We start from the raw sequence: 25,689 nt of genomic DNA on the forward strand, positions 1-25,689 counted from the left end.
ATGACTATAAATATGCTGTGTAAAGAACAGACATTAGGAAGGGCAAATAATACCATATGTAACAGGGATACTCCAGGCATTAGTTTAGTGTAGAACCTTGTATGTAAGATGCTTCTCTCACCACTCATGTCTAAATCTGTCATTTAATAAATGAATCTATTTTTCATTAGACTGGTGTAAGTATCATTCTTTATTGAAGGAAATTAGTATATAAGGAAAAGTCTGACAAGATTTTAGTCACTGACCCATTATTTTGAAAAGGTGTTTTCACAGCTGGTATCAGAATTTTCTCACGTTTTGGGGCCTATCTCTCAAGCTCCGAATGGAGCTTGATGCGCCGTGTCATAAAGACCGCTGCTCCATAACCCTGTCCGCCTGCTTTGAGCAGGCGGACAGACTTCGCCACAATTCAGGAAACACGGTGTGTGGACCGAGCGCTAGGGCTGGAGAGCCTTAAGCTTACTAATAGACTAGCCTCCTAGTGGGCTAATAAGCAAAATAAAGATAAATGGGTACTAGTAAGCGCTAAACAAGCTTAAAAGGCTCAAAATGGTGGATACAAATTTAATATAATATCAACACTTGTATAGGTGTTGCAAGCATACAGAGTTAAAACAAAATACATGGATCCATGTCTCACAAATTTAAAAATTTACAAACATTAAAAACTTGCAAGGGTTAACACATGCCAGATGGTAAAAGCGAAAGAACGAAAAAATGTTCCTAAAATGATATGACACGCTGAGAGTAGACTCTGGCTATTCTACGTGTAAGATAGTGAATACAAAATAATATTGTGATCAACACAATGCTAACAATAGATTAAATAAGAATAAAAAATTAAACAAACTTCAAAAAATGGTGCAAGTGCTTCACAAAAAGGCAAACGGGTGTGGAATATACTATAAAGTAAAAAATAAAGGGAACAGAATTAGAGCCTAGTGGAGTCTGTTGTAACCCACTCCAGTGGGGAATGTGAAGTGTCCAGGTGCCGTTAAAATGTCTAATCCAGTTACGGTAATAAATCCATGTGAAAAAAGTCTGTCACAAAATAATCCTCCAGGTGTTGTGACCATTTTTTGAAGTTTGTTTCATTTTTTATTCTTATTTAATCTATTGTTAGCATTGTGTTGATCACAATATTATTTTGAATTCACTATCTTACACGTAGAATAGCCAAAGTCTACTCTCAGCGTGTCATATCATTTTAGGAGCATTTTTTCGTTCTTTCGCTTTTACCATCTGGCATGTGTTAACCCTTGCAAGTTTTTAATGTTTGTAAATTTTTAAATTTGTGAGACATGGATCCATGTATTTTGTTTTAACTTTGTATGTTTGCAACACCTATACAAGTGTTGATATTATATTAAATTTGTATCCACCATTTTGAGCCTTTTAAGCTTGTTTAGCGCTTACTAGTACCCATTTATCTTCGCCACAATTCAACCCAATCTAGTACGATCGGGTTGATTGACACCCCCCTGCTGGCGGCCGATTGGACGCGAGTCTGCAGGGGGCGGCATTGCACCAGCATTTCTTGTGAGCTGCTGGTTTAATGCTGAATACGGAGAGCGTATTGCTCTCCGTATTCAGCGAGGTCTGTCGGACCTGATTCGCCCTGACAGATCAGGTCCGACAGACTTTGTTAAACCTTTGTCTCTTTCACACTCTTATGCATATCCCCCTACCTTCTCCTAGTACAGTCAGTTCTACTTGAATAACTGAGATGTAACTAACTTCCCCTAGAATTGGCTTTGTTCATGTCCTGCACCATTTGTTACTATGCTTATGCATTAAAAATGAACATTTTTGTTCATTATAGAAAACTATAATAATGGCTTATAAAGGCAGGGTCATTTATCAAGCTATTTATCTAGATTTAATACATCCTTAAGTACGAAAAAACCCAGATATTTCAGAACTGGCAACTATTTTTTTATATAAAAAATACAGCAACTTTGAGGTATTTTAAGTTATTTAAAACAATAGAGGGAAAGTATGAAAATCATGGACAAAAAGTTACATTGAAAACTGTAAGCTGTTTTCTTTTTTTTTTCTTTTTATATTCAGTGGCATGGAGACTAGAGGCAATGGATGTTTATATGTCCTGTAGTAAGGTAAGGGCCCTGTAAAAATGTCAGTGATCATCTCTGCTTTTGACAACCCTGCATCTCAACAATTTCTTGTTGCATATGAAATATATTTACATCCTGTTCTGCTTGTTGCATGCATTTAATTTCTCTGTTTGAACAAGGTTTATGCATCTTAGCTTACCTTTCATCAGTCAGTTTAAATTATTGTGCATCCTTGCATACTAAACTAATGTGGAAGAAAGGAAAACTAATTCTTGTTTGCAACTAGTCCAGCGGATGGGTTCAGTTCCATACAGAAATATAAATACACTAGTAGTTTTTTGGTCTGACCTGTCAGTAGCTGTGATAAACAACACAAATTCTTAAGCTTAAATGGATAATATATGGTGGTAGATTTGTGACAGTGTGACAAACCAAGATGTTATTCTTATGCAGGTTTGTCACTCTGTCTTAATATCGCCAAGTGTATAAAAACAGCCCAATAGTTTGTGAGGAGTTTAATAACGCAGCTTGGCAAAAGAGAGAATGAGTCTTTTCAGTAATACTGCAACAAGAGTGTGAACAGTCAATGACAGAGTGTGTAATGCCAAGATAAATTATTACCAAACGATATGCTTATATACGATACCGTAACCCTTTAGTAGGCAAATAGTAATCAGACTTCCAGGGATTTTAAACGGTAAGAGAGAGCTTCCAGGTTACATCCAGGAGAGTTTCAGGAGGAACGCTACAGCAGGGCACGAAGGTAGCATGTGAACGTAGAACTGACACTGTCGGTCTGTAGCTGATGACGTAAGCCGAGAAGGGAGAGTGTGTCCGTAGATTTCCACAAAGTAAATCCACCAAGTAGCTGAATGGCGAAGAGGAAGGGTAGGTTACCCATGTAGCTTCAATAATCCATCAAAGACTGGAAGTTAGGCGGAACTATAAATAGCAGATGTAGGAAGAATAGTTAGTGTGCTTAAGGTTACAGCGCAAGTGTCCTTAAAGGTAAAGTGTAGGTGTGACATAACCCCCCCTCAAAGGAACCACAGTGAGGTTCTAAGGTATGGGCCGGTCCGGAAAACGTCTATGAAACAACGATACCAACCTGGGAGCAGAAAGAAGCCGGCTCCCAGGAATCCTCCTCATGGCCAAATCCAGTCCAGTGTACCAAGTAGAATAAACAACCATATCTACGTCTGGAATCAAGGATGCTGTGTACCTCATATCGTTTGTCAGGGTTATTTTCTCCAAGCATATCAGAAGTACAATAAGGAGTCAGAGAAGATGTACATGGTTTGATTAAAAAAACGTGAAAGGTCAGGTAAATTCTGTAAGTGGAGGGAAGTTGAAGTGTGATCGTAACAGGATTATTGATAGCTAGAATGGGAAAAGGTCCTATGAACAACTTGACAAGTTTCCTACATGGATTGTGAATCTTCAAGTGTTTCGTTGAGAGCCAGACAAGCTGACCAATCTTGTAATCAGGTTGTTTCCTATGTTTGAGGTTGTAGTATTTTTGCTGGGAGGTTTGAGCATCTTTAATATTGGAGTCACAGAATTGAAGTATTGGTTAATGTTGTCAACCAATTCATTAAAGGGACACTGAACCCAAATTTTTTTCTTTCGTGATAGAGCATGCAATTTTAAACAACTTTCTAATTTGCTGCTATTTTCAATTTTTCTTCATGGTGGGTGAATTTATCCACCAATCAGTAAGAAAAACCCAGGTTGTTCAACAAAAATTATCCAGCATCTAAACCCACATTATTGCTTTTCAAATAAAGATACTAAGAGAATGAAGAACATTTGATAATGGGAGTAAACTAGAAATTTGCTTAAAATTGCATGCTCTATATGAATCACAATAGAAAAAAAAATTAACTTCAGTGTCCCTTTAACTTGAGGACAAAAAGAATCAAACTTGGGAAGAAGGTCGAATTGAGGATGCAAACCATAGTTGATAAAAAAAACAGACTATAACCAGTGGAGGAATTGAGTGTGGTATTATAGGTGAATTCAGCTAAGGAGATAAAGGAAGACCAGGAATCATGTTGAATAGTAACATCTTAGGTACTGCTCCAACCACTGTTTTGTCCTTTCAGTCTGACCATTAGTTTGTGGATGGTATGAAGTACTCAATTTCTGATCAATTCCTAAAGCACAGCATAACTCTCTCCAGAACCTGAAGGTGAACTGCATTCCCCTGTCACTAATGATAGTGTTAGGTAACCCATGAAGATGAAGAATTTCTTAAATTAACATCTGTGAGGTCTGTTTTGATGATGGTAAACCTTGACAAGGAACAAAATGTGCAATTTTTGAGAACACGTCTACTACCATGAAGATAGTAGTGAAGGTCGAGGATACAGGTAAATCCACTATAAAATCCATAGTCAGAACCCTCCAAGGTTTTTGGGGCATAGACAGAGATTGGAGTAGTCCCAGGGGTTTTGGTGTGAAAAAAGACATGGCACAAACAGAACCATCCTTTACATAATCCTTGACCAATTGAAATATGGATGGCCACCAAAAGTAACGTTTAATTAATTCATATGTTTTTTGGTTTCCCATGTGTCCAGCAAGAGGTGAATCATGAGTTTGTTGAACAATCATGGATCTCAAGGTTTTGGGTATATATAATTGTTGATTGTTATATAGTAATCCTTGTGGATTGGATAGTAAAACATCAAGAGGTTTGTCTGGGTCGGTGAGTTGAGCCTTTTTTACCATTGAAATAAGGTCAGAAAGTAGACCTACAAAAGAATCTTTAGAAAGTACTGTGGAAGGAGTGATAATATAATTAGGTCTGATGTCCTTTCTGGATAGAGCATCAGCCTTCCCATTCTTCTCACCAGGACAATATGTAATCAGGTAACGGAATCGAGAAAAATATAAAGTCCAATTAAGTTGCCAAGAGGATAACGTCCTGTTACACTGAAGGTACTGCAGATTCTTATGGTATGTATAAATCACTATTGGATGAGTGGCTTCCTCCAGGAGATGACGCCAGTGGTCAAATGAGCATTTTATAGCTAACAGCTCCTTTTCGCCAATAGGGTAGATTATTTCTGCGGGTGTCATTAGCCTCGAGAAATAGGTGACTGGGTGTAGAGGTTCCAGAAAGGATTTTTTTTTGAGACAGGACTACGCCAATAGTGTAATCCGAGGCATCTACCTCTAATATAAACTGTTGATCTGTGTCAGGGAATTGTAAAATAGGAGTAGAGCAAAACTTATGTTTAAGCTGATCGAAAACTAACTGTGTTTCCAAGGTCCAGACAAAGTTTGTTTAGATCAGTTAGGGGTCTGGCTAGGGTAGGAAAATTTGAAATAAATTTAAGATAAAAATTGGCAAACCCCAAAAATTGTTGTATCTCCTTTCTAGATTTAGGGGTAGGTCAATTTTTAACTGTAAGAGCCTTACTGTTCTCCATACTAATACCATCAGCTGTAATATGGTATCCTAGAAACGATATCTCAGGAACATCAAAAGTGCACTTCTCTAATTTAACGTATAAATAGTGTTTCCATAATTTGGCTAAAACTGAACGTACATGTTTTTTATGATCATCATGATTCTGGGAGTAAATAAAAAATATCATCAAGATAAACTACAATGTAGACATCTAAAATGTCACGGAATATGTCATTGATCAAACATTGAAATGTAGCAGGACCATTACAGAGACCAAATGGCATTACTGTATACTCAAAAAGACCATATCTGGTCCTGAAAGCAGTAAGGCACTTATCGCCTGCTCTTCTTATGAGGTTATAAGTGCCTCTAATTTTGTGAAAACCGTGGCACCTTGCAACCTTTCAATGAGTTCAGGTATAATGGGCAGCGGATATCTGTTTTTTCTTGTGACCTTATTCAACTCTCTATAGTCGATAATAGGGCATAATGAGCCATCTTTATTTTTGACAAAAAACATATCTGCCCCTGCAGGAGAAGTACTAGGTCTAATAAACCCCTTCCTGAGGTTATCATCGATATAAGTTTTGAGGTGTTTGGACAAAGGATAGATATGTCCGTATGGTATGGAAACACCTGGTAAAAGGTCTATAGGACAGTCAAAAACCTGTGGGTGGCAGAGATGCTGCCTCTTTTCTATCAAAAACATCAGTAAAATCTTTATATTTAGGACTCAAGGAGGTATTTGTGGGAGAGAGGTGTGTAAGATAGTGGATGTACCTATACAATTTTCCTTACAGTAGGCTGAAGTAAAGTTAAAATTGGATTTACTGTAATCTATTGTAGGTTGGTTTAACCTAAGCCAGTTAATACCCAAAACTATTTTAAACATAGGAGATGGAATGACATTGAAAGTGACTAATTCAATGTGACCATTATGTGAAGAAAGTAGGAGAAGAATGGTTTGATGAGAAATAGGACCAGAAGAAAGGAAAGAACCATCAATTACCTTCCGTGAGACAGGACTATGCTTTGGAATAATTGGAATTTTATTTATTTTTACGTATTTTGAATCAATAACATTCCCACAGGCCCGGTGTCAATCATGGCCTCAGAAGTCCTCTTGCGTTGTTCCCACTGCAAGAGCAAAGGCATTAGTATGCAAGGATTAGAATGAGAATTAGTAGTGAAACAAGGGAGAGTGTCATAATCCTTACCAAATTTATTCTTGGCGAGATTAGGACAGTCCTTTACCTCATGTCCCGGGGAGGCACAGTACATGCACAAATTAAGAGACCTTCTTCTATTTTTGTCTTGGCTAGTGAGAGGTCCTTTAACAAATCCTATCTCCATAGGTTGTGAGGTATCGCTAGGGGTGTGATTTATAGGTGCAGGGAGCCTTCTGAAGGAGCCTCTCTCTGTTCTACATTCTCTAACATTCCTATCAATACTGGTTGATAAGGCATATAAATCTTCTAGAGAATCCAGGAATGCCTGTTCTTGAAAATTCATCTTTTATCTCTTCCGAAAGGCCGAGACGGAACTGTTTTTTCAAAGAAACCTCGTTGTCACAGATACCAGACAGCTAAGGCTACCCCCAACCCCCCGTACAACCTTACCCCTGTGGTTTCTCAGTGGTTTTGAGCTCCTCAGAGCAACAACAATCTCTGGAAGCTTTTGTTTGCTTGTTTTGTGGAGAGCTGGTGTATGACCAGGAATACCCTCCTGGAACTCCCAGTCGGCCGCCTCACAGCAGACACCTGCCTAACTCCTCTCAGGCTGGCCGGGCTCCTGGAACTCCCGGTCGGCCACAGGACAGCAGGACACAGGCTAAGTTTACCCCTGGTTGCTCCAGCAGCCCTTTGCCCCAGAGCTCTGCTCTTTTGGGGATTGGTAGCCCCTAGGGAGGACATAAGCTGTGGCAATTATCAGAGGGGAGCTCCATTGGGAACTGGGGGTTCTGGACACCCCTAACCCCATTACTTCAATAGACTGTAACTCCGGTCCCCAATAACAAATAATGCTGATTTTTGGACTGTGGCATCTGGGGACTGAAAGCTTTAAAATGATACCCTGGAAGTGCCACCAGGATCACCCAGAAACTGTCACCCCTAGGTTTTGGGATTATGTGAGACTGTGGCTCCTATGGAGCTGCCGGGCTGTCTGGAGGGGCGGGAATGGCGGGAAGATAGTGGGATTGTCCTTTGTTTTATCAAGATGAGCTGTGTGTATAAAAGGAGTGTATGTTGTACAATAAAATCAGTTCCTGATTCACCTGAATGCTAGTATGTCTAGTTATTTGGGTGGGCTCCAGCTAAAATCACTTTCCTGGGCTACATAGCAGCCTGTTCCAGTCAGAGAAAGGATCATCAGGCAGAGCTACCCAGTCTGGGTAGCTGGAGTCTGCCACAGGGTGGGACCCTGGGTACTGATGCTGTCGGGCATCAGGGGTGGCTACAGACTGTGGTCACTTGCCAGCTACATAGCTGCAGTCAGCAGGGGGGAAGCAGGACCTGTTTGGCGGAGCTACCCAGTTGGGGTAGCCGGGGTATCCGTCACATTAGTGGCAGCGGTGGGATTTGCTTCTTTTACAAGGTTCCTTCTGACAGAGGAGACGTACCACAGTAGCCGGTAAATATGGAGGCAGAGTTCCTAGGGAGAGTACAAAAGATGCTGACCGGAATAAAGGATCCTTGTTCGGAACAGGACGTTCTGGCATAGAGGAACCTTGCCCTACGAGACCTTTGGTGGGAGGCTCTGCAACAGGAGCAGGAAAATGGAAAGGTCCTCCCCATGAATGACACAAGATTCCAGGTTCGGTGGACCATGAGACTGCCTTTCCTGGGAGAACAGCCAAAGAAGGAAAGGCTAGCTGTTCTTCATAGACTGATCCAGCAAGAGATGTGGGTGGAGGACGGCTATCGGGCCCTCCAATGGCTCGCTATGCAAGCGCAGTCATGGCTGGAGGAAGGCTCCCCCACAGAGGGCTTTGGCTTCGGCGGCCCTGGATTGCTGTTTACAAAAAGGACAGAGGACCCACAGTTTGGGAGCGAGACAGACCTGGGTCTGGAGGATATCTCTGGGCTCCAAGAGGAAATGTTGGATCTCTTGGAGGAGACCTGGCTGCTGGATGATCTGGATTTTATAATTGACCAGGAAGAGGCACTGGTCAAGGAATACAAGAGGCTGCTGAATCTCGCTAAGCAACGTGCCAGGGGCATACAGATCTGGGGTGCAGCCCTCTGGGATTCATGGAGCTCGACCGTGGAGGAGTGGAAGCAAAGAAAAAGGGAACCAGGGCTGCGGGATCCTTATCAGCAGTCTGGCTCTGAGCTTATAGACTTGGACAAGGGAGCCACCCCAGCAGAAGTGCTGACAACAGGGCAGAGAGCTGCCGGCCTCTGCCCAGCACCTGTAACAGCTCCAGGAAACCCGGGAGTCGAGGTAGTCATCCTCCCTCCCCTTACAGAGAACCCCTTGCAGGTAAAGATGGATGTCAATAACTCTCCCCAGCAGCAGAAACCCCTCCTGGGAGAGGAGACAGTCGGTCTCTCTCCCCAGCGGCAGAGCCAGGAGCCGGGAGAGGAGACAGTCGGTCTCTCTCCCCAGTGGCAGAGCCATCCCCTGGGAGTGGAGGTAGTCGTCCTCCCTCCCCATAAACAGAACCCCTTCAAGGGAGAGGAGACAGTCGGTCTCTCTCCCCAGCGGCAGAGCCATCTCCTGGGAGTGGAGGTAGTTGTCCTCCTTCCCCTTACAGAGAACCCCTTGCAGGGAGAGATGGATGTCGATAACTCTCCCCAGCGGCAGAACCCCTTCCTGGGAGAGGAGACAGTCGGTCTATCTCCCCAGCGGCAGAGCCAGGTACAGGGAGAGGAGACAGTCATTCTCTCTCCCCAGCGGCAGAGCCATCCCCTGGGAGTGGAGGTAGTCGTCCTCCCTCCCCATACAGAGAAGCCCTTGCAGGGAGAGACGGGTATCGAAAATCTCTCCCCAGCGGCAGAACCCCATACAGGGAGCAGAGACAGCCGGTCTCCCTCCCCAGTGGCAGCACAGTCTCCCATGGAGCGGTGGTTGCAGACCTCCCTCCCCAGCAGTAGATCTCCTTCTCGGGAGAAGAGACAGACGGTCTCTCCCCTCAGTAGCTTGGCAGGGTCTCTACCCTTTTCTTGTCCCAGACTATTTCTCACCGGGGGCAGGCGTTACATTAGGCAAGGAGGAGAAAAGCTTATACAGTTGGTGCCACCTGTTTGGGCACCTGAGCTTTGCCTGCCCCACCAAGGAGCAACCTCCCCCTCTGGTCTGGGGTGGGTCCGCCAGTACTAAACCGAGTATCACGGAGAGAGGCAGTGTGGCCCTAGAACTTGAGGACCCTGGAACTTGTGGGACAGCAATTGTTTGGGAGCCGGCCTTGGTATACTTGTTTGTGACGTTGCCTTATGTGACTATCCCTGCGCCCAGGGCGCAGGGTATAAACGCCAGCCGGAACCGCCCAGGATGCCCCAAGCTCAGGAGAGATGGGATAACCTCTCCCAGCAACCGAGAAGTGGAGGGCCACCGTCGGACAGCCCCAGGCCAATCCGTTAAGGGTCTAGCTGGGTCTGCCGAACTGGAGGGGGGAGATGTCACGGATACCAGACAGCTAAGGCTACCCCCAACCCCTCCTACAACCTCACCCCTGTTGTTTCTCAGTGGTGTTGGGCTCCTCAGAGCAACCACAATCTCTGGAAGCTTTTGTTTGCTTGTTTTGTGGAGAGCTGGTGTATGACCAGGAAAACCCTCCTAGGCTGGACGGGCTCCTGGAACTCCCGGTTGGCTGCCTCACAATGGACACCCGCCTAACTCCTCTCAGGCTGGCCGGGCTCCTGGAACTCCCAGTCGGCCACAGGACAGCAGGACACCCGCTAACTTTACCCCTGGTTGCTCCAGTAGCCCTTTGCCCCAGAGATCTGCTCTTTTGGGGCTTGGTAGCCCCTAGGGAGGACAAGAGCTGTGGCAATTATCAGAGGGGAGCTCCTTTGGGAACTCGGGGTTTTGGACACCCCTAACCCCATAACTTCAACAGACTGTAACTCCGGTCCCCAGTAATGAATCATGCTGATTTTTGGATTGTGGCATCTGGGGACCAAAAGCTTTAAAATGACATCCTGGAAGTGCTGCCGCTCTACCGGGATCACCCCAAAACTGCCACCCCTAGATTTTGGGATTATGTAAGACTGTGGCTCCTATGGAGGTTCCCGGGCTGTCTGGAGGGGCGGGAATGGTGGGAAAATAGTGGGATTGTCCTTTGTCTTATCAAGATTAGCTGTGTGTATAAAAGGAGTGTATTTGGGTGGGCTCCAGCTAAAATCACTTTCCTGGGCTACATAGCATCCTGTTCCAGGCAGAGAAGGGATCATCAGGCAGAGCTACCCAGTCTGGGTAACTGGAGTCTGCCACATGGTGGGACCCTGGGTACTGATGCTGTTGGGCATCTGGGCATCAGGGGTGGCTACAGGCTTTGGTCACTTTCCAGCTACATAGCTGCAGTTGGCAGGGGGGAAGCAGGACCCATTTGGTGGAGCTACCCAGTTGGGGTAGCCGGGGTATCCGTCACACTCGTTCCAAAGAGAGTCTTTTGCTGATATCTTAAATTGGGTTATGTAGACCTCAACTGGATTCCTCAGTTATTTAAGAGATCTAAGTGTGCTTTCTGCAGTTACCTGCCTATATGGATCATCATAAAGTGCAGACATGGCAGTTAGAAAATCTTCTAGGGAATCGAGTATAGGGTCCCCTGATTCATAAAACGAGTCAGCCCAAGCTCTGGGCTCACCTCTGACGCTGTCGGGGGGATATGTTTTTTGTTTCAAATCAGAAAGCATGCGTTTTTAAACTCCCTGAACTGAGAGCGGTTTCCAGAATTTTTTTCTGGGAGGGATACCAATGGTTCAGGGTGCTGGTCAGTGGGAGTAGCTTTTGCTGTAAGTTCCTCTCTAAGGCATGCTTTAATAGCTTGGTTCTCAACTTCCAAGTCATGAAAGGAATTGGAAAGAATGTCCATTCTATCTGATAAACTTTGAATCTGTTGCGGTATAAGAGCAGGATCCCTATTGGCTATAATAGTCAATATGATAACGTGGAATACTTATAATTTAGGCTGTATTTTCATGTGATAAACAACACAAGTTCTTAAGCTTAAATGGATAATATAAGGTGGTAGATTTGTGACAGTGTGACAAACCAAGATGTTATTAATATCGCCAAGTGTATAAAAACAGTCCAATAGTTTGTGAGGAGTTTAATAACGCAACTTGGCAAAAGAGAGAACAAGTCTTTTCAGTAAGACTGTGTGAACAGTCGATGACAGAGTCTATAATAACAAGATAAATTATTACCAAACGATATGCTTAAATACAATACCGTAACCATTTAGTAGGTAAATAGTAATCAGACTTCCAGGGGTTTACACGGTAGGAGAGAGCTTCCAGGTTACATCCAGGAGAGTTTCAGTAGGAACACTACAGCAGGGCATGAAGGTAGCGTGTGCACATAGAACTGACACTGTCGGTCTGTAGCTGATGACGTAAGCCGAGAAGGGAGAGTGTGCCCGTAGTAGGCTTACAGTAGAGAAGATTTCCATAAAGTAAATCCACCAAGTAGCTGAATCGCGAAAAGGAAGGGTAGGTTACCCATGTAGCTTCAATAATCCAGCAAAGACTGGAAGTTAGGCAGAACTATAAATAGCGGATGTAGGAAGAATAGTTAGTGTGCTTGAGGCTACAGTGCAAGTGTCCTTAAAGGGACATTTAACACCTGATGAAAATCCAAAAAAACCTACTTTTTCTTAATAATAAAAATAAAATAATCACTGCTGACTATTTTATATGCTTCTCTTACCCCAAACTGTTGAAGGATATCATTTTAAAGTACAGCACTGATCCACTGCTTGATTCTCCTATGTAAGCTGCCATATTGTAACGCACTCTGCAGGCAGGGGCACAGAAGTCACATGCTCATGATGCAGTCAAGTGACACACACGGCTATATTACATACAGTATACTTAGAGGATCACATCTGTGTGAGCTGCTGTGACTGAAGAAACATATTTATTAGTTAGAGTATAAATGTATTAGATTTAGCCATGCATGTATATACACATCATATGCATCTTAACTTAAATAAAATGCTTATTAAGTACTTGGTATTTGTGTTTCTAACTCCCCCCACAGTTAAAACTTCAAACTGCCCACAAGTTTTATGTTTTAAGAAAAGCAGTTTGCTGCAGGCACTATTATCTGTGTAATTTATTTGTAACCTCTGTGAGGGGAAGAGGAAGGGGGAAGAGGGAGGGGGAGGCTGTGACACTGCATATACTCTCGGTGCAGAAGATTTCTGCTTTTCAAGAGTTCTCCTGTTTATATAAATCACTAAGGGCTGACAGTTGTACAAGCTTAGTGATCGTTTAGCAATGATCGTCTCTTTCAATGCAGACGATCATTGCTAAACGATCACCAAGCTTGTACAACTGTCAGCCCTTAGTGATTTATATAAACAGGAGAAGTCTTGAAAAGCAGAAATCTTCTGCACCGAGAGTATATGCAGTGTCACAGCCTCCCTCTTCCCCTCACAGAGGTTACAAATAAATTACACAGATAATAGTGCCTGCAGCAAACTGCTTTTCTTAAAACATAAAACTTGTGGGCAGTTTGAAGTTTTAACTGTGGGGGGAGTTAGAAACTCAAATACAAAGTACTTAATAAGCATTTTATTTAAGTTAAGATGCATATGATGTGTATATACATACATGGCTAAATCTAATACATTTATACTCTAACTACTCTAACTAATAAATATGTTTCTTCAGTCACAGCAGCTCACACAGATGTGATCCTCTAAGTATACTGTATGTAATATAGCCGTGTGTGTCACTTGACTGCATCATGAGCATGTGACTTCTGTGCCCCTGCCTGCAGAGTGCGTTACAATATGGCAGTTTACATAGGAGAATCAAGCAGTGGATATGTGCTGTACTTTAAAACAATATCCTTCAACAGTTTGGGGTAAGAGGAGCATATAAAATAGTCAGCAGTGATTATTTTATTTTTATTAATAAGAAAAAGTAGGTTTTAGGGATTATTAGAAGACAGGTGTTTAGTGTCCCTTTAAAGGTACAGGGTCGGTGTCACAGAAGCCCAATCTCCATCTTTATATCCCACTAGCCTTGATATCTTAACTTTAAGATGAACGCTTTACTCTTGAGTGCAGTCCAGTCTTGTATGTTAGGGGAGCTCAAGTTTAAGCACTATATATAACAAATGCAGATGCAGAATCATGCATACAAACTTAATATAGTAGTTTGTCTATTGCTTTTCTTTCCAGGTTGTTGCTTGGAAAGGGCTCGCTCTCATCAGTCTCAGTAAGGAAGTTTCTGCACATGGTTGCATCTTGGGCTTTGAGACAAAGAATGTTCTATCAAGTCAACAATTTTATGCTCTTTATAGACATGCAATTACCATCCTTCTTTTTACTCTAGTTGTATTCTGATAAAAAAATGCTTAATATTAGTGGAAGGTCCTCCATAGGGGCAGTTGGGGCAGTGTTCCATTATTTTTTTGGGCAAAAAATAAAATAAAAAAATAATAAATAAAATGCTAATGTAAGGTGGGACTGTAATGTTACTAGTAGTTTTTAGTTTTTAAGCTTACTAGTAGTAGTTTTATTTGCTTTTTTTCAGGAGGGGTGGGGCAGGGGGTTAGTTTAAAATAATAATAAAAAAGCTTATAGTAAAAAAAAATCACTTAAAAGTACTGTAAAGATCTAAGGTTGTTTTTGAAAATCTGCCCTGCCTGAGAGCACTTTACACATGCTCAGGGGGGTAGTTATCAAGCCGTCAACCTCAAATACGCTGGAATTCCGCAGCGTATTTGTGGCGAGGCTGATTCGCCTTAGTTATCAAAGGCTCGAGACCGGCAAAAGTAGAATTTTGTGACGTAAGCATCGATCCGCCGGACTCAGTCCGACACAGATCGATTCTTACGTCACTCCAGATGTTCCGCACACAAGTGCGGCACATTCTCACTACTTTTGCTAGCTATCATAAAACTAGCAGGTACGCTCGGCACTTTTACGGCCCAGCGTACCTGGTTTTCAATCCGCCACCCCTGGAGGCGGCGGATCCCATAGGAATCAATGGGAGTCTGACCATAGCGAAAGTACAAGTTCGCTGCTGACAGACATCCCATTAATTTCTATGGGAGCTGTCTGCACCTAACACCCTAACATGTACCCCGAGTCTAAACACCACTAATCTGACCCCCCCTACACCGCCGCAACTAAATAAAGTTATTACCCCCTAAACCGCCGCTCCCGGAGCCCACCGCAAGCTACTCTATACATATTAACCCCTAAACCGCCGCTCCCGGAGCCCACCGCAACTATAATAAATGTATTAACCCCTAAACCGCCGCTCCCTGAACCCGCCGCAACCTATATTAAACCTATTAACCCCTATCCTGCCCCCCCTACACCGTCGCCACCTATATTAAACTTATTAACCCCTAATCTGCCCCCCCTACACCGTCGCCACCTATAATAAATTTATTAACCCCTATCCTGCCCCCCACTACGCCGCCGCCACTGTAATAAAATGATTAACCCCTAAACCTAAGTCTAACCCTAACCCTAACGCCCCCCTAACTTAAATATTAATTAAATAAATCTAAATAAATTAACTCTTATTAACTAAATGAATCCTATTTAAAACTAAATACTTACCTTTAAAATAAACCCTAATATAGCTACAATATAAATAATAATTATATTCTAGCTATCTTAGGATTTATATTTATTTTACAGGTAACTTTCAATTTATTTTAACCAGGTACAATAGCTATTAAATAGTTATTAACTATTTAATAGCTTACCTAGCTAAAATAAAGAGAAATGTACCTGTGAAATAAATCCTAACCTAAGTTACAATTACACCTAACACTACACTATACTTTAATAAATTATTCCTATTTAAAAATAAATACTTACCTGTAAAATAAACCCTAAGATAGCTACAATGTAATTAATAATTATATTATAGCTATCTTAGGATTTATATTTATTTTACAGGTAACTTTGTATTTATTTTAGCTAGTTAGAATAGTTATTAAATAGTTATTAACTATTTAATAACTACCTAGCTAAAAGAAATACAAAATTACCTGTAAAATAAATCCTAACCTAAGTTACAATTAAACCTAATACTACACTATCATTAAATTAACTAAATAAACTACCTAAAAATAACTACAATTAAATACAATTACATAAACTAACTAAAGTACAAAAAATAAAAAAAGCTAAGTTACAAAAAATAAAAAATTAAGTTACAAACATGTTAAAAATATTACAACAATTTTAAGCTACTTACACCTAATCTAAGCCCCCTAATAAAATAACAACCCCCCCCCAAAATAAAAAAAATCCCTACCCTATTCTAAATTAAATAAATTTCAAAGCTCTTTTACCTTACCAGCCCTTAAAAGGGACATTTGTGGGGGCATGCCCCAAAAAGTTCAGCTCTTTTGCCTGTAAAAGAAAAATACAACCCCCCCCAACATTAAAACCCACCACCCACATACCCCTAATCTAACCCAAACCCCCCTTACAAAAACCTAACACTAATCCCCTGAAGATCATCCTACCTTGAGTCGTCTTCACTCAGCCGAGCCACCGATGGAACTGAAGAGGAAATCCGGAGCGGAAGAAGTTAATCCTCCAAGCGGCGCTGAAGAAATCTTCCATCCGATGAAGTCATCATCCAGGCGGCGCTGAAGAGGTCTTCTATCCGGGCGAAGTCATCTTCCAAGCCGGGTCTTGAATCTTCCTTCCGCCGACGCGGAACCACCTTCTTCACCGACGGACTACGACGAATGACGGCTCCTTTAAGGGACGTCATCCAAGATGGCGTCCCCTCAATTCCGATTGGCTGATAGGATTCTATCAGCCAATCGGAATTAAGGTAGGAAAATCTGATTGGCTGATGGAATCAGCCAATCAGATTCAAGTTCAATCCGATTGGCTGATCCAATCAGCCAATCAGATTGAGCTCGCATTCTATTGGCTGATCGGAACAGCCAATAGAATGCGAGCTCAATCTGATTGGCTGATTCCATCAGCCAATCAGATTTTTCCAACCTTAATTCCGATTGGCTGATAGAATCCTATCAGCCAATCGGAATTGAGGGGACGCCATCTTGGATGACGTCCCTTAAAGGAGCCGTCATTCGTCGTAGTCCGTCGGTGAAGAAGGTGGTTCCGCGTCGGCGGAAGGAAGATTCAAGACCCGGCTTGGAAGATGACTTCGCCCGGATAGAAGACCTCTTCAGCGCCGCCTGGATGATGACTTCATCGGATGGAAGATTTCTTCAGCGCCGCTTGGAGGATTAACTTCTTCCGCTCCGGATGTCCTCTTCAGTTCCATCGGTGGCTCGGCTGAGTGAAGACGACTCAAGGTAGGATGATCTTCAGGGGATTAGTGTTAGGTTTTTTTAAGGGGGGTTTGGGTTAGATTAGGGGTATGTGGGTGGTGGGTTTTAATGTTGGGGGGGGTTGTATTTTTCTTTTACAGGCAAAAGAGCTGAACTTTTTGGGGCATGCCCCCACAAATGGCCCTTTTAAGGGCTGGTAAGGTAAAAGAGCTTTGAAATTTATTTAATTTAGAATAGGGTAGGGATTTTTTTTATTTTGGGGGGGTTTGTTATTTTATTAGGGGGCTTAGATTAGGTGTAAGTAGCTTAAAATTGTTGTAATATTTTTAACATGTTTGTAACTTAATTTTTTATTTTTTGTAACTTAGCTTTTTTTATTTTTTGTACTTTAGTTAGTTTATGTAATTGTATTTAATTGTAGTTATTTTTAGGTAGTTTATTTAGTTAATTTAATGATAGTGTAGTATTAGGTTTAATTGTAACTTAGGTTAGGATTTATTTTACAGGTAATTTTGTATTTCTTTTAGCTAGGTAGTTATTAAATAGTTAATAACTATTTAATAACTATTCTAACTAGCTAAAATAAATACAAAGTTACCTGTAAAATAAATATAAATCCTAAGATAGCTATAATATAATTATTAATTACATTGTAGCTATCTTAGGGTTTATTTTACAGGTAAGTATTTATTTTTAAATAGGAATAATTTATTAAAGTATAGTGTAGTGTTAGGTGTAATTGTAACTTAGGTTAGGATTTATTTCACAGGTACATTTCTCTTTATTTTAGCTAGGTAAGCTATTAAATAGTTAATAACTATTTAATAGCTATTGTACCTGGTTAAAATAAATTGAAAGTTACCTGTAAAATAAATATAAATCCTAAGATAGCTAGAATATAATTATTATTTATATTGTAGCTATATTAGGGTTTATTTTAAAGGTAAGTATTTAGATTTATTTAATTAATATTTAAGTTAGGGGGGCGTTAGGGTTAGGGTTATACTTAGGTTTAGGGGTTAATCATTTTATTACAGTGGCGGCGGCGTAGTGGGGGGCAGGATAGGGGTTAATAAATTTATTATAGGTGGCGACGGTGTAGGGGGGGAAGATTAGGGGTTAATAAATTTATTATAGGTGGCGACGGTGTAGGGGGGGCAGATTAGGGGTTAATAAATTTATTATAGGTGGCGACAGTGTAGGGGGGGCAGATTAGGGGTTAATAAATTTATTATAGGTGGCGACGGTGTAGGGGGGGCAGGATAGGGGTTAATAGGTTTAATATAGGTTGCGGCGGGTTCATGGAGCGGCGGTTTAGGGGTTAAACTATTTATTTAGTTGCGGAGAGGTGCGGGATCAGCAGGATAGGGGTTAATAATTTTATAATAGAGGGCGACGGTATAGGGGGGGCAGGATAGGGGTTACTAGGTATAATGTAGGTGGCAGCGGTGTCCGGGAGCGGCGGTTTAGGGGTTAATACATTTATAAGAGTTGCGGCAGGGTCTAGGAGCGGCGGTTTAGGGGTTAGTAACTTTATTTAGTTGCGGGGGGCTCCGGGGGCGCCGGTATAGGGGTTAGAGCAGTGTAGTTTAGTGTGAGTGCTTAGTGACAGGCTAGCAATAAAGCTGGGAAAAAGCCGAAGGGCAGCGAGATCGGATGAGTGATAACTCTCACAGTCCGCTGCTCATCGCCCCGCGGCTTTTTGACAGCTTTATTTGATAACTTAGGCGAACGTATTCAAGGTCCGCGGCGGCGAAGGTAGGCGAGCTTAGGCGGGCGTATTGGGCTGGCGAAGCCAGAAAAGTAGACGGCTTGATAACTACCCCCCTCAGTCTGCTCCTGTAAGAGATTGATAACTTGTCACCTTCAGACTCCATTAGGAGGGAAAAAAAGTAGTGGTTCTATTGATATTAGAAATTGTAATCATGAAGGCACTTGTCAATGGAGTGATCATCTGTGTTTTCTCTACTGTCTTCAGGTCACACCAGAGGACCAGTGTCACTTTTGACGGCCCTCCAACCCCTTCTCCAGATCCTAACTATGCTTCATTATCACTTGCACAATCTAAGTCTTAATATACTGTGAGCAGATCCACTGCTCCTGGATATATGAAACTGCTGAGTCCTCTGTCTGTTGTTGTCTCAAGCACAAAGGTATGACTAGGGAGGAATATGAATTTGAAATGACTTTCAGATCATTAAGAGCAATCAATATAGATTTACAGAATTACACTATTGAAGTGACTGTGCCTGTGTATCACACATCTTCTCTGGATTGATATACCATGAGGAAGTATTCAGATGGTGTTTAATAGACAGGTAATTGTGCTCTTTCCTGTGATGTATTGCAGCCTATTTAACAGCAGACCTCTGAAGTAATGGTGAAATATGCAATTTCCTGATGGCAGCACAAAGACTGATTATACTACACCTTGGGAATCAACAGAGATTCTCCACAATGACTAGGACTAGGCTTATCTGTAAGGCCACTCAGTAAGGATAACCAGGAAATGGACTGTTTTACCTTTATTATGCAACTAGAACTCGGTTTTCTTGTATTTGCTTCTTACTGTATATTGACTGTGGACTCGAGTGCTGGTGATATAAGAAATAGGATGGAAGCTTAGGCTTTTATGTCATTCTATTGTCTGAGGCGATGATGGGAGAGGGGTACGCTTGGGATGGGATTGCTGTCCCTGATGGGATCCTGGAAGGAGAGAGTACAATTCACAGGGGAGAGACATTAAAATATTATCTACTGTTAATCATGTTATAAACTGTAACTTTAGGAAATGAGCTCTGAGGAATTAGTAAGTTGTTGTTCAGCGATGCTTAAACCCATATATATGAGGTTTATAGAAAGAATCATCTTGGTGTACGAAATGTAGTGCATATATACTAACCAATGAGATATTTTGTAATCTGTTCTGATGTGTGACACTTTACCAAAGTGTTAGAGACAGAACTGTGGATGTCAAAACCAAACATTACAAAGTAAGTATTAGGGCTTGATTCTCAAAAAACTCATCGGCATGGAGAGAAATCATCAGCTTATTTTATTGATCATCATATTGTAAAGTAAGGATCTCTCCTTAACATAAAACATATTAGTGAACTCCTCCTAATGAGATACACAGTTCCCAAGGTAAAAATTGTCTTTAATACATATTGCCTGTGGATGGGTGAAATAAAGGGGAAGAAGCTGGGTACAATTTGAAGCCATGCAATATCTGAGGTTAGAAAATCTATTGTCACACATGGGGATAAATGCCAGATGTATGTGTCTGCCCTAATTATCATTTATATTATGGTATAAATGTGATTTCAATATGGTACCTTTGCAGATAACATTTTTTATATTTTTTTAATTGCCAGATTTTCCTTTTTTTTCTTTATTAAATTAAAATTACCTTACTAAGTTAAGTTTTAAAATTGCTCACATAGGGGCATTTGTACTTGGTGTTTGAGGATGCTTTCTTTTACTTCTTTTTTTCTATACATATGGGGAATGTTGTAATATAAGACAACCTTATGCTTATTTGGACATGTATAGGTAATGATGTGTATAGCCATTTGTTAAGGTATATATGACCTAAATTGTCATTTGACTTTTAGATGTGCTTGTTTTCTAGGAGAGCAGTATATCTATAGAATAAATTGTGAATAAAATCTGAAACATTATTCTCACCTCAGGATTGTTTCCTTTATTGGCATAAACCCCAACAACATAATCTGTCAACTAAACTTTATGTAAATTAAAGAAGTGAATACAATTTGTTTCTAAACTGTAATATAAAAACAAATTTAGTGATATAGGCAAATTCATCAATGCTATTGGGGATGCTCTATGTGATATCATTAGTGATGTAATTTGTGATGTCATTCATGTTGAAAACAGAAACCTATATGACTGTGTGGGAAATATGTGATAAATCAATTTTCTACTAAACAACTATCATATTAAATAAAAGGTTATACACCCTAGTCTCCTCCTAACCCTTTGTTCCTCCATGCAATAATTGCATCCCCTTCAAGTATATCAACAGCATGGTTATACCCAAAATATGGCCTAGATTTAGAGTTTTGCGGCCAAAGGGGTGCGTTAGCTACGCATGTCCCCCCCCCCCCCGCACCTTTTAAATAACGCTGGTATTTAGAGTTTTCTGAAGGGCTGCGTTAGGCTCCAAAAAGGGAGCGTAGAGGCATATTTACCGCCACTTCAACTCTCAATACCAGCGTTGCTTACGGTAGCGGCCAGCTTGAAAAACGTGCTCGTGCACGATTCCCCCATAGGAAACAATGGGGCCGTTTGAGCTGCAAAAAAACCTAACACCTGCAAAAAAGCAGTGTTAAGCTCCTAACGCAGCCCCATTGTTTCCTATGGGGAAACACTTCCTAAGTCTGCACCTAACACCCTAACATGAACCCTGAGTCTAAACACCCCTAACCTTACACTTATTAACCCCTAATCTGCCGCCTCCACTATTGCTGACACCTGCATATTATTATGAACCCCTATTCTGCCGCTCCGTACACTAACTACCTATGTACCCCTAAACCGAGGTCCCCCCACATCGCCGCCACTCTAATAAAAATGTTTAACCCCTAATCTGCTGACCGCACACCGCCGCCACCTACATTATCCCTACGTACCCCTAATCTGCTGCCCCTAACATCGCCGACCCCTACATAATATTTATTAACCCCTAATCTGCCCCCCCAACATCGCCGCTACCTTACCTACACTTATTAATCCCTAATCTGCCGACCGGACCTCGCCGCCACTATATTAAATGTATTAACCCCTAAACCGCCTCACTCCCGCCTCGCAAACCCTATAATAAATAGTATTAACCCCTAATCTGCCCTCCCTAACATCGCAGACACCTAACTTCAAGTATTAACCCCTAATCTGCCGACCGGACCTCACCGCTACTCTAATAAATGTATTAACCCCTAAAGCTAAGTCTAACTCTAACCCTAACACGCCCCTAAGTTAAATATAATTTTTATCTAACAAAATAAATTATTTCTTATTAAATAAATTAATCCTATTTAAAGCTAAATACTTACCTGTAAAATAAACCCTAATATAGCTACAATATAACAAATAATTATATTTTAGCTATTTTAGGATTTATATTTATTTTGCAGGCAACTTTGTATTTATTTTAACTAGGTACAATAGCTATTAAATAGTTATTAACTATTTAATAGCTACCTAGTTAAAATAATTACAAAATTACCTGTAAAATAAATCCTAACCTAAGTTACAATTAAACCTAACACTACACTATCATTAAATTAATTAAATAAATTAACTACAATTACCTACAATTACATTTAATTAAATAAACTAATCTATAATACAAAAAAACAAACACTAAATTACAGAAAATAAAAAAATATTACAAGAAGTTTAAACTAATTACACCTACTCTAAGCCCCCTAAAAAAATAACAAAGCTCCCCAAAATAAAAAAATGCCCTACCCTATTCTAAAATAAAAAGTTAACAGCTCTATTACCTTACCAGCCCTTAAAAGGGCTTTTTGCGGGGCATGCCCCAAAGAAATCAGCTCTTTTGCCTGTAAAAAAAACATACAATACCCCCCCCCAGCATTACAACCCACCACCCACATATCCCTACTCTAACCCACCGAAACCCCCCTTAAAAAACCTAACACTAAGCCCCTGAAGATCTTCCTACCTTGTCTTCACCCAGCCGGGTATCACCGATCCGTCCAGAAGAGGGTCCGAAGTCTTCATCCTATCCGGCCAGAAGAGGTCCTCCAGAGGGTCCAAAGTCTTCATCCTATCCGGCCAGAAGAGGTCCTCCAGAGGGTCAGAAGTCTTCATCCAGGCGGCATCTTCTATCTTCTTCCATCCGGAGCGGGTCCATCTTGAAGCAGCCGACGTGGAGCCATCCTTCCTCACCGATGGACTAACGACGAATGAAGGTTCCTTTAAATGACGTCATCCAAGATCTCGTCCCTCGAATTCCGATTGGCTGATAGGATTCTATCAGACAATTGGAATTAAGGTAGGAAAAATCTGATTGGCTGATTGAATCAGCCAATCAGATTCAAGTTCAATCCGATTGGCTGATTGGGTTAATTTAGCTTTAGGGGTTAATACAATTATTAGAGTAGCGGCGAGGTCCGGTCGGCAGATTAGGGGTTAATACTTGAAATTAGGTGTCGGCGATGTTAGGGAGGGCAGATTAGAGGTTAATACTGTTTATTATAGGGTTTGCAAGGCGGGAGTGAGGCGGTTTAGTGGTTATTACAATTATTATAGTGGCGGCGAGGTCCGGTCGGCAGATTAGGGGTTAATAAGTGTAGGTAAGGTAGCGGCAACGTTGGGGGGGCAGATTAGGGGTTAATAAATATTATGTAGGGGTCGGCGATGTTAGGGGCAGCAGATTAGGGGTACATAGGGATAATGTAGGTTGCGGCGGTGTGCGGTCGGCAGATTACGGGTTAAAATTTTTTATTAGAGTGGCGGCGATGTGGGGGGACCTCGGTTTAGGGGTACATAGGTAGTTAGTGTACTTTAGAGCACAGCAGTTAAGAGCTTTATGAACCGGCGTTAGCCCATAAAGCTCTTAACTCCTGACTTTTTTCTGCGGCTGGAGTCTTGTCGGTAGAGGTGTAACGCTCACTTCAGCCAAGACTCTAAATACCGGCGTTAGGAAGATCCCATTGAAAAGATAGGATACGCAATCGGCGTAAGAGGATCTGCGTTATGGAATAGTCGGCTGGAAAGTGAGCGTTAGACCCTTTCCTGGCTGACTCGAAATACCAGCGGGAGGTAAAAAGCAGAGTTAGGACCCCTTAACGCTGGTTTTGACGGCTAACGCAGAACTCTAAATCTAGGCGTAAGTGTTTTGAATTATTTAATTATTATACAATTTTTTTAATCAGAAAAATTAAAAAATATCATTACACATTTTAGAGTAGTATTATGCTCTTGAGGGGAAAATGACACCATGGGACCAATTTATCATCAGTCTGTCCGACATGATCCGCTCAGCGGACTATGTCCGACAGACATCGATGAATGCTGACAGCATACGCTGTCGACATTTATCGCTGCACAAGCAATTCTTGTGAACTGCTTGTGCAATGCCGTCCCCTGCAGATTCGCTCCCAATCGGCCGCTAGCAGGGGGTGTCAATCAGCCCGATCGTATAGGATCGGGCAGATTGATTTCAGCAGCCTCAGAGCAGGCAGATCAGTTATAGAGCAGCGGTCTTGAAGGCTTGCACTGAAACAGGGGCATCAAGCTCCATTCGGAGCTTGATAATTCGGTCAATAAATGTAAAACCTGTGTAAATCCAGGATGCAACTTTCTCTGTCACATCCATTGTTGGTCAGACTGTCAAACCCATTACTTGTTTTCAGCTTGCTCACTATTTATGTTAATTGCACTGTGGTAGACTCAAGCACAGTGACTTATAAGATTGCTCTTTTGTAAGATTGAGTTTTGTAAGATTGAGTTTTGCCAACATTAAAGATAGAATGATTTTAAATTATTTAAAATTGAAACAACTACACTGTGTATTGTATTTGTGTTGCTCTATCTTTTATGTTGCCTGTTATTTCAAGTCTATTTTAAGTGTACTGTATTTCTGGTCTCAACACATTGGGGCTGAATTTACTTGATGTCAGAAATGAGTGAGCATATGTTAAAACAGTGTTGTTTTGAAACTGGACATTGAGGAGGTAGTTTTTTTTTAAATCTGGTATTTCCTTTTTTTTTTCTATTGTGTGTCCAAAAATGTTTGTAATATTATTTAATAATTGTACACAGTCTAAATCTTTAAGGTTCAATTTTGACTTCAATGTTCCTTTAACAAAATGTTCCTGTTATATGGTTTAATAATTTGATTGATTTTACTTATTCAAAAGGAAGCTCTTCAAATGGAATAGAATAGCTTAGAAAACAGAGCCAAAACATCATCCAAGCTGCTATACAATAATATTAAACAGTACAATTCATACTGATTGAATGTCATTTGTAATTTTTCATTAACCCAATATGATATACAAAAAGGTTCTCATATAGACCTGTTTTAGATAAACAGAGCTTAACTTTTACTATTAAATGCTGGATTGATTGCTTGTGTTTTTAATTTTCAGCCAAGTTTGATGATGAGGAGTTATACAGATCTTAACCCTCATCTTTTAAACCAATATACTTTGTCATAATTTTTAAAATAGCATATCAAACCATATGATTTCATTGCTACAATCTGTTCTTATGAGAATAACATATGGAGGCAAAGATTTCTTTCAATAGATGTGTATTATTATCTTGAGATAACTTTGCTGTAGTGAGTAATAGCCTTCTGTGTGCAAACAAAGAAGCTTTTTTATTTGCAATATATGCCAAAGCTTGCTATTGGTTGTTCACTACAAAAGATCCAGAAATAAGCACTCCAGCCAAGTTTAGGATCCATTAATCATGCACAATTTTCCAATAACAAAAATCTGCAAAAATAGATTTAGTTAAAAAGAATTTCTTGTTTAGCTGTCAAATGTGTGCAGATGGCACAAAATCTGAAACAGTTTCAACCTTGAAATAAATATAAGAAATAAAATAATAATGAAATATATTTAATCTGTATGGTATAAGTCTGTGGGAAAATATGTACTGACGTAAGGTTGAATTAATACATCACTGTTTCAATCATCTGCAGTTGAATCATTTGCGGACATTCCTGCAGTGTTACAT

The sequence above is a fragment of the Bombina bombina genome, chromosome 5 (genome assembly GCF_027579735.1).
Source record: "Bombina bombina isolate aBomBom1 chromosome 5, aBomBom1.pri, whole genome shotgun sequence".
Taxonomy (NCBI): Eukaryota; Metazoa; Chordata; class Amphibia; order Anura; family Bombinatoridae; genus Bombina; species Bombina bombina.